Here is an 11,058-nt window from a genome sequence, read left to right as displayed (position 1 = left end):
GTGTGAGCCCAGGGTTATCTCCAAGGAGAAAACAGCCTTCTGTGAGCTGGCGAGTACACTGATGTTGTCTCTAGCAGGAAAAATGTCCTGAAATACCCCCATGCGTTCCCTAACTTAAGTCCAACAGTGCATTTTGTGGCAGCAAATAAAAGTAAACATTTACCCAAGGGCACTGAGGCGAGAGGAGAAAATGGTTTCCCGGAAAGAAAGGTGGCGGGTGTTTCTTTAGAATAGTGGTTCGCAACCAGGGGTGATTTGTTCTCTCAGTGGACACCTTGCGACGTCTGGAGATATTTTGGTTGTCACAACTCTGATGGCGGTGGTGATGGTGCTACTAGCACCTAGTGGTAGAGGCCAGGGATGCTGCTAAACACCCCACAACAGACCTTCCCCAACAACACAAGATTACCTGGCCCCTAATGTCAGTAATGCTGGGGTTGAGAAACCCTGGTCTACAGAGGATTTTTTTTTTTTATCCTTGCTGCTGCAACTGTTTTTCTATTTGCGGAGAAGGACTCCCAGAGTCTAAGTGTCCCACTGGGTCTCGGGAATTGGGTATCAGGTCATGCCCCTACACCTAAAACCCCCTGACCTGGATAGAATGTAATGTGCTAGAATGTGCGAGAAGCAAGATGAATCAGTCACTGGATCCATTTTCAGTTTCCTCCTTCCTTCCACAGATCCGTTCCTTTGCTGGCGCGTCAGAAGCAATTGCTTCAGAGCTGCCACCAATGGAAGAGTGACAGGAGCCCGGCAACAATGCCAGATTGGCAGGCAGACATGAGCACGTGATGGACTGAACTCACAAAGGGCCTGGGTGTTGGGGTGTTGGGCTGCTGGGGGGCAGGGCGGGCCGGGATTGGACGGGAGCCTGTTTGTCTGCTTTTCTTCCTTACCCCAAAGGATTCAGTTCCCCCTGAAGGTCACAACCTTGTATGGGACTTAACTTAGCATCAGGAGAATGTCCGAGAACCAGACAACCGGCAAATATTTTCCCCCAAGAGAATGGGTGAAATCGGAGAGCTGGATGGCAAAGGCTGGCCTTGCTTTGTCACTGGTTATATAACCATAAAAGGTAGTCAAGAGAATCTGTAGCTCAGGGGAAGAACAAAACAAACGACAGCCCAAGGGACTCTGTTCTTTTTCCTGGGTACATTTGATCATTTGCATCGTAACACAAGCTGCGCCAGCTTAAAAATAACCAATTTCCTCCTCTAACTTAGAGGGGCTTTTTTGTTGTTTACAATTGTGGCAAAACACACGTAGCATAAAATTGACCATCTTAACCATTTTTACGTGTACAGTTCAGTAGTGTTGAGTGTATTGTAGGGGAGGAAAAACAATTTTCCCTTTACCCTCCTGAGTTCTTAGCTGAGAAACCTGTAATGAAAGACAGAGTAACCGGAAGAAAAAACCCCAGGAGTTTATTCACGTATCTTACCTCATGTATCCATGGGAGATACCAAAGGAAACGAGTAACTCAAGAGGTGGCTTTAGAGTTTAGACTTGAATACCACATGGAAGGGGTAGGAGCATATAGGCCTCTTGGGAGAGAGTAAATGATTTTTAGGAAAGACAAATGGGAAAACAAGAATAGCAGGGAGATATGATAGTTTGTGACAAAGTTTGGTGTCCACTCCTCGTCTCCCTCCTGTGATGAGTCCGTCTTCCCTGGCCGGTGAACCGCCCGGAGAGGGGAATGTATGACCATGGAGTCCCTTTTGAAGGGTCTCGCTTTAGGCAGATAAGGGGATTCAGTGAAAGACTCTCCCTGCATTTGCTGTTTTTCAAGTGCCTTCAGCTGAAAATAATATCAAAGGGGCATATTTTGGGGTGGCACACACTCTGCTACCCTTCGACATTCACGTTATTGAGCAACCCTCACCATCATCCGTTTCCAGAACTCTCTTCATCTTGCAAAACAGAAACTCTATACCTATTAAACTCCTCTGCAGCCTCCCAGCCTGTGGCAACCACCACACTGTCTCTGTGAATTTGACTACTCTAAGTACCTCATATAATGGGCTTTGTTTTTTCAGAGGTAAAATAAAATAAAACTCACCACTTTTATAGGAAGACCTATTTCCCAACACGAGCCTCAAGTTATTTTTTCCTTATTAATACAGGAGATGGCCATGAGGACTATTTTTACAGAAGAAGGAACTAGGCGGCTGGATGCCAAGCCTGCTGCCTCTGTGGCACCGGATGCAGAGCTCGGCAGACATTAATCAGCCACACAGAACAGACCCTCCGGAGCCTGCTGAGCAAAGATACTCCATTATGGCCATTCTGGTAATTAAACCTATTACAGACTAGCCACAGGCTGTACCTCACACAAGTTAAAGATAAATCTGCCCCTATTGTTCTGGTACCCTGCAGAAGTTCCCCATACCAAGAAGTTTTCCATGGAAAAGAGAAACATCTATAAACCCTAGTCTGGTGGATGGAGGGGGTCTCTCTTCTGCTAGTGATTCGAGATTGCCACTCTGTCTGTGGAATGGGCTTTCTTTTATTTACTCTCTGCTAAATAAACTTACTTTGACTTTGAACTCTGTATCAGCTCACATTTGAATTCTTTCCTGTGTGAAGCCAAGGATCCTCTTTTCCTGTAACATTATGGTATTCCCCCCTCCCATTATTGTGCTTTTAGAAATATTTAATTATAAATACAAAGTAAAACAGAAGCATATAATTAGTTTTGGGTTAGGCCTGATAATCTGAGAAGTAACTTCAGGGTTTTTTTTGTTTGTTTCTTTTTTTCTTAAAACCCTGTTGACCTTTAGGGAGAAGTAACCTTCACGGAAGCTCATTACAAACAGGCGCTGTCCCCAACACTCCAAGTGGTGAATCATTTCACGAATTTCAGTTTCATCTCAAAAATGAGGGCTTTGCAGAGAGTCAGGTCCCTCTAGATCCGAGATGTTTTTATGGTTTAAAACATGAGGTCAACACTGCACTGTACACCTGAAGCTGAAGCTGAATAATAATGAATGTCAACTATAATTTTTATATATATATATATATATATATATATATATATATATATACACACACACACATATATATATATATATATATATATATATATATATATATATATAGTCACAGGATGTGGAGCACAGCGTAAGGAATACAGTCAGTGGAGCTGTAACAGCTATATAAGATCTCAGAGGGGTAGCAGATTGGGGGAGAGTGGTTATCACTTTGTGAGGGGTATAAATGTCTAACTATTACATTGTTTTGTACACCTGAAGGTTATTAAAAAAAAAACGAAACAAAACATGAGGTCAAGTGAAACGAGGCAGGAGTTGATGGACGAGGAATGTCAGTATTACTGCAGACAAAGAACTGAACCCACAGGATGCAAGAGGAACCCTTCTTTCAATAAAATATACTAGCTTTTATTTTTAATGATAAAATACAGTGTATAAATATAAACAGTATGCGCACCACAGCTATTCATTCATTCTTTCTTTCATTCATTCATTCATTCATGACCGTTTGCTGATCAAGCAGGGAGCAAAACGCTTGTTGCCCCAGTTTCCTTCTGGGTGGCTTGCTCTGAAGATGGTGGTTCCTGACAGCACACAGGGCAAGGCCAGCACAGACGCTCATACCTCTGACTTACACATTCACCCTCCCATGGCCAGGAATAGATCAGCGGAATGAGTCACCAGCCTTTCCTGGCATGCCAGGAAATGCACCGTAACTCCCCAAATAATCATTCTGCTCACTTTTGCTGTGGTTTCAATCACCATGTCAGGTTTTGCTTTTACATACTTCGCCTAACTTCTAGCAAAAGTGCATTTGGGGTGTTACGGGTTTCAGGAAGCACAGGTCCCTCCTATTGTGAAAACCCCACCTCCAAGTAGGGATGGAGGAGTTTACACATTTGTTAGAATCGCAAACGTGGCGCTCTGACGATGAAGAACTTGAACAAAAATATGAATGAGAGAGGGAACGCATGGTGGAGATGCCAGGGATCAAACCCAGGGCCTCATGCATGCAGGGCATGCACTCTACCACTGAGCTACACCCCCTACCCCCGGTGTCCTCCTATCCTGAAATTCTCTGCTACATTAATCTGAAGATTGTTTCCTCCCCTCCCCCCCGCCTAAATTTCATATATTTCAATGAGTGTTAGAGTCTAGAACAAGCAAACCAAAATACATCATTTTATTTCTCCCCAAAATAACTTCTTTAAAAGCTTACAGCTGAAATTCTGACACGGGAACCAAGGAACAAAGGGAAACAGATCTATGTATTCTTCTTACGGTGGAGGTGCCGGAGAATGAATCTTTAAAAAAAAAAAAAATATTGGGGTAACATTGGTTAATAACATGACATAAATTTCCACTTCCTTCTTGAAACAGTTTCTTTACTTGGCTTTCAGGACACGACTATCTCTTAGGAGTCTTCTCAAATTTATGGATATGCTTCTCAATTTTCACTCCTGGGCCCTCTTCTTTCTAATCTCAAACACTGGCGTAGTCTAGGACCCAGTTCTTAGGTATCTTCTCTATCGATCTCACTGTTCAACTGATCTTATCTTGCTTATGGTTTTAATTACCATTATAACGGATGCTTGCCGATCTGCTATGCTTCCCCTAGAAAGGGCTTCATTCTAGATGTGTCTAGTGTAGTGGGTCACAATCCAGAGCTTCCAAAAGCTCTGGAAGCAAGTTTCTTGCATTCAAGGTTCCATTCTGCCATTTAGTAACAATGTGGCCTTGAGCAAGTTAATATGATGTGTCCCAGTCTCATCTGTTCAAATGGGGTTAAGAATAGTGAACCCACAGGGATACTGGGAGAACTGAGTGAGTGAATAAAATGTAAAGTGCTTGGAACAGTGCCCAGCATATTAATTCTTCCAGGTGCTTAAAGAAACAACTGGGAGCATTCGAATTTCTCTCCCTGCTGCCGACAGCCAACGCTATCAGCAAATTTTCAGTTCTGCCTTCAGAACACATCTGGAATCTTATATCTTCTTGCCATTTCTATTAATAATACCTTAGTCTAAATCTACGTCATCATCTCAGGTGGTTCTCTCTCGTCCCGTTGATCTCAGGAGGCTGATAACTGACCTCACTAGAGTCTACTCACCCCCTTAAAATTAGTTTTCAATACAGCAGCTGGATTTACTATATGAAGTTGTAAGTAAAATTATTCACCTGATCTACTCGAAACCTCTAATGGTTTTATATTCATTCAGAGTACCCTTACAATGGCCCCAAGGCTGTACATGATTGTGCCATGGTCCACTGAGGCTCTTAACTCCTGCAATTGACTCCATCAATTACTCCTCTCTGATCATGCTGGTCTCCAGAAGGTTCCTCACATATTCCAAGTAGAGTCCCACCCAAGAGCCTCTGTAGTAACCAAAAAAGCCTCTTATTTATAAGGCTCCATACTTCCTTTACCCTACGTCAGTCTTCTCCTTAGCACTGACCCGAAACAGACCAATTCTTGAATGCTGCTTCTCACAAACAGAAAAGAAAGGAAGGAAAACGTGAGAATGTCTTTCCAACAGAAAGGGGCATTGCACCCATCACACTTCCACTCAGAAATCTCTGGCTTCCTGTCTTCTGACACCATTCCAACATTCGGTGACTTTGAGGTTTGCACATCTGCTTGAAGACTTTTTTTTTCCCTCCCAGAAGAACTCTTGTGAATATAAAATAAAAATAAGCAAACTAAAAAGAAACAGGTCCAGCTCCAAGAATCAGGGGAAGGAATCTCTTTGCAATAGCCCACTGAAAAGAATCATTCTTTAACTGTCAGTGAGCCCGTCTTTTTTCCAGAGTGCTTTCGAAGCACACCAGGTGGGAGAAGTCACAATGTGTCCTGTTTTTTTGGGTCATCAAGGGGCCACTCGGTGGTGAAGGAACAGATGAAAGGCAAGGAGAGGGCAGAACACTGAGGCTATACCCTCTCCCACCAGCGCTTGAGATTTCCGGGCAAGAAAATATTCACTTACTATGATGGGGACACACCCAAAAATGTCCTGCCACCTTGGTCCCCAGTCAGCTCCCTTACATTACAGCCTACGGGTGCCTGAAATTTCACAGCTAGAGGCCTCCATGGGCTGGTGCACAGGACACTGGACCCAGCAGCAGTGGCTTCATGACTGCACCTCTCAGGGCCTTTTGTGTAAAATGAAGATCAGGCTAGCACCTACTTCCCAGGGTGGCTGTGACTATTGAACTAGCGACATGTAGAAGGTTTAGAACAATGCGTGGTACAAGGTGCGAGCTCTGAAACATGAGGTCTGTTATTATAAATATGCTGTCGTTAGATGAACTCTGGTGAAGGGTTTTTGCTTCTCCTATTCATCCCAGGCCGGAACTGATGCTTTGCTGATGCTGTTTTGCTGAAACAGAGGGGACAGACAACAGGGCACGGGGGGAGGGGCGGAAGGCAGCGCCTAGGTAAGCCATCCACTGTCCTTATTGCTCTCGCTCAAGGGGGCAGTCAAGAGGGAGACCTTGGCTGGAACAGAAGGATGGTGCTATATAAATGGCCGTATTTTGGACATGGTTTGGGAGGAGCTAAGAGACTGTATTCAGATTAGTAGATGTCCCTGTTTGCTCTCTTGCCAGATTGCTCTGCTCAAAACCAACTCCATTATGCCTTCTCTCTGCATAATCCAATCCATACTCCTTAGAATTCAATCCATACTCCTTACTCTGGTCTTTAAGACCTTGTGTGATCTGACCTGTGGATCTTGCTAATGCTATCCCTTACTCCTCTCCTTCTCCCTCAAGGATGCCAGGTTCCTCCTACCTCAGGGCCTTTGCACTTGCCATTCCCTCTGCCTAGAATGCTGTTCCCCAGATTTTCTCATGATTGGCTCCTCACTGTCCAGGTCCTCCTGTCTACCTCTCGCACATTCCCTATCCCACCCTTCTGCTTTGCTTTGTTTTCCTTCATAGCATCATCCATCCCTCTGGAAACCTGCTTTATACTATTTGTCTGTGTCCCTCACTGGGTGGGAAGGTCAGAAGGGCAGGGTCTTGTCTGTCTTGTTTCCTGCTACATCCCAGTGCCTAGAATGGGGCAGGGCACATAATAAGTACTCAGTAAATATCTGTGGAATGAATGAGGAAAAATAAACGAATGAAAGAATAGGAGCCTGGGACGGATGATGGCTATATTCAGGAAGTCTGCAACTGAGTGAAGACCAGAAAACCTTTCAGTTTAGAGTTACCCTCCCTCCTCTCTCAAATTCATAAACATTTTCTGAGGGCCCGTCTCTGGGCCAGAGCAGGACATACGAAGATAGAATGTTTGCAGCAGTGTGAACAATTCCTGGCCTTAGAAGTTGGCAGTCTTGTTCTGGGAAAGGATTACATAAACCAAACACTTTGCATCGGCGCTGTGGGCAAGCAGGAAGCGGAAAATAACGCATCAGTCTGAGAATGCTTTGTTCTTCCTCTTAACCAGGTGACACTAGGGAGCTAGAGCATTCCTGGGACGAAGTGGTGCATAGACAACCCACCAGATCGCCATAAACTAAACCGTCAAGTTTATTCTTCCAGAGAAGAGTAAGGCATTTCTAGGGCAGTTGAAATATTTTATTTATTTAAGAGAAATGAAAAACATACTAAAACGATAAAAGAATGCGCAGCCTCCCCGTCGGGGAATCGAACCCCGGTCTCCCGCGTGACAGGCGGGGATACTCACCACTATACTAACGAGGACGAGCTATGCCAGCGCCCCTGCCGATAGAACCATATAGAGACGTCATTCTTTGGCTCCTGCATCCGCCTAGTCCCGGCCGGGCCCCCCCAGGCGCAGTGCCTGGTCAGTGGGCTTCGCTGGGGTCGCGGAGACACCTGCTTGAATCGATGGAACCGATGAACCCCAAAAACATACCAAGTGGAGAAAATTGTAATTTCCTATACGGGCAGCTGCAGAGCAAAGGGGATGTAGCTCAGTGGTAGAGCGCATGCTTTGCATGTATGAGGCCCCGGGTTCAATCCCCGGCATCTCCACCCGTTGAGCTCGCAAGGGCTCGTTTTTTAAATTCTTTTTTGTTAGTTTCAGGTGTACAGAACAATGCAATAGTTACCCTTTTCACCCTCACAAAGTAACAACCCCCCTCCCCCCATCTATTGCCCTCCCACCCCNGGTCTTCACGAAGATCTGCATTGTCTGGTAGAACAACAAAAGGAACCCAGGTTTTAACAGGCAATTCACCCGTTAACACGTTCCTAATACTACTAAAAGTTAAACATCCTTTACAGCGGCCCAATAACCAAAACAAAAAAACTTGCCTGAGAAACCTCAGGAAATGAAACAGGGCCGCCTTGATCCTACAGGTTCAAAACCCAAGCGTCAGGCACTTACGGGAGACCAACGCACAGAATCCGCACCTTAGTAAACTCGGGGGGCCTCGCTTATCTCCCCCAGGCCCCACTGGACGGTGTTTCCTGTCTCTCCTGGGTCCCGCGACTTATCAAAGCCTACCCCGCCCCCAAACCGGCAGGGGGCCCCACCCTGGATGGTGAGCCAACAGAAAGGGTGACGTCACGTTACCACCCAACGCACTGAGCGCCCCCAACAGGGCGGGCGCAGGATCGCTCCGAGTGCCGTCGGGGCTTCGGCCTAGTGAACGCTCCTTCACCGCGCGGAGGAACCCACCGCTCGCACCATCCGGCCGTTAAAACGGGCCTCACGCTCCGTTCCCTCAACACCCAACACGCCGCACTCTCCCGTCGCCGAGGGCCTCGGAGGCCTCAGGCCTGTTACCTCTCCCCTCACAATCTCACTCGTCTTCTCTCCAACCTCACAGCCCGCTTCGTAATCAGCCTCCCCCGCAACTTAAGGTCGGACCCGGCCGCCATTTTGCTGCGTTTCTTCCCCGCAGGGCCGCCCTGCTCGCGGGCCCCGAGCGACTAAGGGCCCCAGCTGCCCTCCGAACCTCGTCGGCCAACTCTGCCTCCCACCCTGCCCGCGACGGGACGACCACAAAACCCCGGGACCAGCGTAGCAACCCCTCCTCACCAAGCGGCGGTGACAGCAACGCACGTAATAAGAGCGACTGAAACTCCCGGTCTCGACGAACTGCCTACGCCACGCCCGGCGCTTGCTTATATAGCAACCGGTCGCCCCGCCCCGGTAGATCCCTCCGCAGAAACGCCGAGAAGGGACTACTTTTCTCAGTACTTGTGCCGTCCGGAGAGAAAACTAGCTCCGGGGATCCTCTGATTCCCCTCCTAACATGTTCTCCTGTTAAGGCTGGGCCTCTGGGCTGAATCTGGTGGGGAGTGGGGCGCGATCCTGAGCGGCACGGCGGAGGGATGAACGCGTTCGCTGCGCGCTACGTCCGCGGACGTAGCCTACGCTTGATTCGGCGGTAGGGGGAGCTCTCGCGAGAGGCACGAAAACCCGGTCTGGATCCTGCGGGCGCTCGGGCTGGGAAGGGAGCCCGCGTCCCTGCACCTCAGGCTCCGCGATCCCTCCCCCCAGCCCTAGCGGCCCTCAGGGTCCTCGGGATGCGCCCTGGGCGGACTGGTGTAGGCCCAGCGCCCCATGCAGAGTCGGGGTCCCGCTCCCCTCGCGCGCGCCCCGTCCCTCCCTGCCCCCCGCCCTGTGAAACTGAGGGGGGGGTCTTTCTTTGGGTCACATTTAAGATGATGATCGTGTTTCTGTTTCCCTAAACTCCCCCCTCACCCCCAGGCCCGTCGCGAGGGCCCCCCGGGCCTCAGCCCCCCAACTTGTCGCGGCCGCGCCCATCCCCCACCGGGCAGGCACTGGGACAAGGCGAATGACTCGACAAATCTCAGCTTGGGGCCCGGACGCGGGCGGAGGCCTAAACCCTGGGTCAGACGAGCTGGTCCCTGGTCCTCAGGAAGAACAGCAATTGCCCAGAACACACAAGCGAAAATTAAAGTTAACATCGGCGAAAGGACTAGGGTGTGTCCACACTGAATTTTGAAAAGGAAGGTGGAAATTCGGCACACCTTTGTAGAGACGGCGTCAGCTGGTAGAGCTAGAACTTTCTAGACTGTTCTTGGCCCTTCCCGTGTTAGCTGCGTGGCCTTGGGCTTGGGAAGCTTGTACTTGATTATAAAAAACAAGGAGGCATCAAAATGTTAAATGAGCTCAGAAATCGAACCTCTTTAAGCCTGCGGTTTTAAAAAGACACTGGTTGACTCAGTCTTGTATATTTCGGGGGGAGGGGGGGTGCTTAATATCCCAACTATGAAGCGATTCTACAGGAAAATGCCATTTGGGTAAAAGGGGAGGAAAAGGATCACCAGTCAGGTCTTTTGCATTTTTACAGTTATTTCTTTGGTGATCGCTGCCATTTTTTTGTTTTTCCAGTATAGCTTTCAGCGTTTGAAAATATACGAACATGGTGAAAATTTAAAACAGGTTTTTAAACGTTTGCAGTGAAAAGGCTCCCGCATGCCCTCAATTTCTCAGCCTCTGTTTCTTCTGGGCTGTTCTAGAAATACTCCCTGTTTCTAAAAATAGGGAGGGCAAGGCATATTTTATGTTTACCTTGCAGGCCTTCAAGAAAAAAAGAAATCTTTTGAAGAGGCAACAAGAAAAATGACTAGGAAACTTTTTTGCCATTAGGAAAAGACTACATCCCTGGTTTAATTTGTGAACATGATGTTATTTAAACATGATACTTAAAATGTGAATCAAAATAAAACTATATTTTCTTTAATAACCAATGTGTGTATGTCTTTATGAAAAAAGTCTGAGCAGCGTTCAAAATAGACTTTAGCCCCTAATTTTGAACATTTTTTTCAAAGAATGAATTCATTACTAAGAAATTAAAATGAATAAAATGTCATTTTCCAGGTTACAAGGAGACTCCGGTGACTCGCAATACAGGTTGCTCTAAAGGTTATTTCTTTCTAAATCACTGGAAAGAGGTTGGAAAAGAACAAAACATTGAGTCACTTTATAAGGTTATTTCTCCCTGAATTTCGGGAAGAAGGTTTTAGACGAACAGAAAAGCTTTCTAAGGTGACCAGGCCTAGCTTCAAACCACACCCTGTTTGCTTTGGGCTGTTGTTTTGCTGCGAACCTTGTGATTCA

General features: G+C 47.0%; 3 non-coding genes across 3 annotated transcripts; 1 reads left to right on the top strand and 2 right to left on the bottom strand.

The window, feature by feature from the left end:
• Nucleotides 1-3,968: 3,968 nt before the first annotated feature.
• On the bottom strand, nucleotides 3,969-4,040 carry TRNAA-UGC (transfer RNA alanine (anticodon UGC)). The gene has a single exon. It is a non-coding gene; the product is annotated as a tRNA-Ala (tRNA).
• A 3,588-nt stretch (nucleotides 4,041-7,628) lies between these two features.
• Nucleotides 7,629-7,700, bottom strand: TRNAD-GUC (transfer RNA aspartic acid (anticodon GUC)). The gene has a single exon. It is a non-coding gene; the product is annotated as a tRNA-Asp (tRNA).
• A 222-nt stretch (nucleotides 7,701-7,922) lies between these two features.
• On the top strand, nucleotides 7,923-7,994 carry TRNAA-UGC (transfer RNA alanine (anticodon UGC)). Its single transcript has one exon. It is a non-coding gene; the product is annotated as a tRNA-Ala (tRNA).
• The last annotated feature ends 3,064 nt before the right edge of the window (nucleotides 7,995-11,058 follow it).

This window comes from Hipposideros armiger, unplaced genomic scaffold (assembly GCF_001890085.2).
Source record: "Hipposideros armiger isolate ML-2016 unplaced genomic scaffold, ASM189008v1 scaffold_128, whole genome shotgun sequence".
Taxonomy (NCBI): domain Eukaryota; kingdom Metazoa; phylum Chordata; class Mammalia; order Chiroptera; family Hipposideridae; genus Hipposideros; species Hipposideros armiger.
The sequence above is the reverse complement of the archived record's forward strand: the minus strand, read 5'-3'. Positions and strand labels throughout refer to the sequence as shown.